Genomic DNA, 2,947 nt, shown 5'->3' on the forward strand with positions numbered 1-2,947 from the left:
CGAAATTTGGTGGAAAGGTGAGAATTAGGAAGGCCCACCTACACAGTAAATAACATCGCCCTACGTTTAGTTTAAGGGGGGTCTCAATATATGCAAAACGGGGTTGTAAATTTTTTGATCACTGAATATAGCCATGAAAGGTTTCTCTTAGTAGTTCAGTTAGCCGTTCTGTTCTGAGATTAGTTGTGAAGGCGAGCAGTGCGGACGCTGGAAAGTGAGTGTTTACTTAAAGGCATCATTTTCAGAAACTACCAAAGGTAAATTTTGAAAGAAATCATGAAGCTCCTACTATACGGTATCTAGTGCTCAATATATTCTCCATACCAACATCTGCCTAAATAAAGTTAATAACAGAAAATTACTATATTTTTTTCGAAATCGAATCTAAACCCCTCATTAGGTTCATCATAGAATCATAAAATTCTAAAGTAATATGGGCAAAACTGCACTATTTTTAAGAATGTTTTAATAGGTCTGTGGCTCTGGTGGAGATTTACCGCAATTGTGATCACAATGATTAGAAATTTGCCCGGAACTTCCCTTATCTTTAGCCTAGAAGCATGAAATTTGGTATCGAAATAAGTGGTAATATTTATTATTCTGAATAGTTTGAAGTAAACCCAACTATTATTTATAAAGTTATAAATGATCGAAATTTACCATTTCATGTGAATTTATTGCGTTCTAGGATCGTATGACGTCATTATCAAATGAAGTGAAATCATACAACAGCGGGTCACAAGGGAACATTTTAATTTTCGCTTTTAAGGTTTTGTTGAAAACACAAACAAAAAACCTTAAAAATCCACTAAATTCGGGAAACCGGAAGCTGGATGCTTCAGGTATGAAAGGTTCTGACGATCTCTCCTCTCTCTGTCCGCCAGTCTGTCTGTCCATCACAACTATTATCTAAAAAAACAAGTCGGGAAACCGCAAGCTAGGCGCTTCAGGTACGAAAGGTTTTGTTTGCTTCTTGTCTGAGTATATTTGAGTGTAGAACTACCCCATTTGTACGTAGCCCGTTAAGAATGTGCATTTAGCATGTCAGATTTAGTACTTCGGGTTGTAAATTTACACGGTAAAGACAACTTCGAGCTACTGTAACTTTGTTACTAATAGTACGATTTTCATCAAACTTGGAGATAATATGCTTCATATTATATTTTATACTATTACCAACTTTTATAGATACGCATAAGATAAACTTAAGGGGGGTTTTACTCAATTTTCACAAAAATAGGGTAATATACTATTATTAACTTAATTTAAACAGATATCGATATGGAGAGTATTTTGAGGCCTGGGCACCATATAGAGGCAGCTTCATGATTTTTTTTCAGATTTTTGAGTTGTGTAGTTTCTGAGAATGGGTCCGTTAAAGAAATCATCACTTTCCACCCCTCCCACTCCCGACCTCGCTGACAAATCACAAAACTAAGACCGGCTTCTAAAAGTACTAATTAAGACCTTTCATTTGATATCCCATATGACTATATTCGGTGAAAAAAATTTTACACCCCCTTTTACATGTATGGGAACCCCCCCTAGAGCTCCACGTAGAAGGATATCACTCACTGCATGTCCGGGGGGGTCCGAGCTTCCCACCAAATTTGGTGTCAATCGGTATAACCGTTTCAGTGCCTGAGTCAGACAAACAGACAGACAGACATTGAACCGATTTTAATAAGGTTTTGTTTTGTAAACAAAACCTTAAAAATGATTACTCCTATTGATACGAGATTTCGTAGAAAGGTGGCACCTCTGAATCATATTGCATGCGGTGAGTAATATGGAAACATGCTCAGTTTAAGAGGAGTCTCCATACATGCAACGGAGGTATAAACATTTGTTTTCGCCGAACATAGTCGTGTGATGTATCAAACAAAAGGTCTCAATGAGTACTTCTCGAGGCCATTGACATTGACATTGCTGGCAAAGGGAAGCAGTGCGGGGGTTCAAAAGAGGTCATTTACCTTAAGGGTCCGTTCCCAGAAATTATCCAACTAAAATATCTGAAAAGAAGTGGTTCACCTAGTACCAAGGCCAAAATAATTTGCATGCCGACACCTGTTCATAAAAAGTTAATAATAGTATATCATCGTATTCATTGTATGTATATCTTTTAGAAATTGGCCGGGAACCCTCCCTAAGTTTATCCTAGAACGAAAATCTTTGATCGAGCAGATGGCGCGAGATATTGGGCTACACATCAATGAAGGCAAGAGAAAATTTATGGTGGCAGTGTCAGCACCGAAAACCAACCAACCAACAACATCAAACCGCACTGGTGAGACGGGAAGAATAAAGATAGGTGACTACAACTAGAGTCGAAAATCACAACAGATAACAGCTACACAAACACAACCGATAAGAGGATTATGAAGTCCGCGCACGGTTGTTGACAACCAACAGAGCCTATTTCAGCTTACAAAAACTGTTCCGCTCGAAACGTCTCACCATAGGGTCAAAGCTCTTACTGTACAAGACAATGATCTTGTCAGTCCTCATGTATTCCTCGGAGACTTGGGTTCTTAGTAAGAAAAATTGCGAACTCTTGGCCGGTTCGAGAGAAGAATCCTCTGAAAAATTTTTGGCCCCCTACATGAGGATGGACGATTCCGTAGCCTACATGACGACGAAATCTATTAGCGATACTATGACCGTCCGGTTATGGATAAAATCCGGCTCAATAGGTTACGGTGGGCTGGTCACTTAATCCGTATGGATGAGGATGATCCCACCCGGAAAGTCTATAAGGGCAATATCTATGGTAGAAAAAGAAGACGAGGCATACCCTGGCTAAGATGGAGCGATGGCGTAGGTCAGGACTCCAGACAGCTTTGAGGTATACGAATTAGTGGACCTCGACGCAAAACCGGGATGTCTGTAGTTCCTTATTAAGGCAGGCCTAGACCGAATACCGGTTGTTGTGCAGTTGATGATGATG

Source organism: Hermetia illucens, chromosome 3 (assembly GCF_905115235.1).
Source record: "Hermetia illucens chromosome 3, iHerIll2.2.curated.20191125, whole genome shotgun sequence".
In the NCBI taxonomy this organism is placed as follows: Eukaryota; Metazoa; Arthropoda; class Insecta; order Diptera; family Stratiomyidae; genus Hermetia; species Hermetia illucens.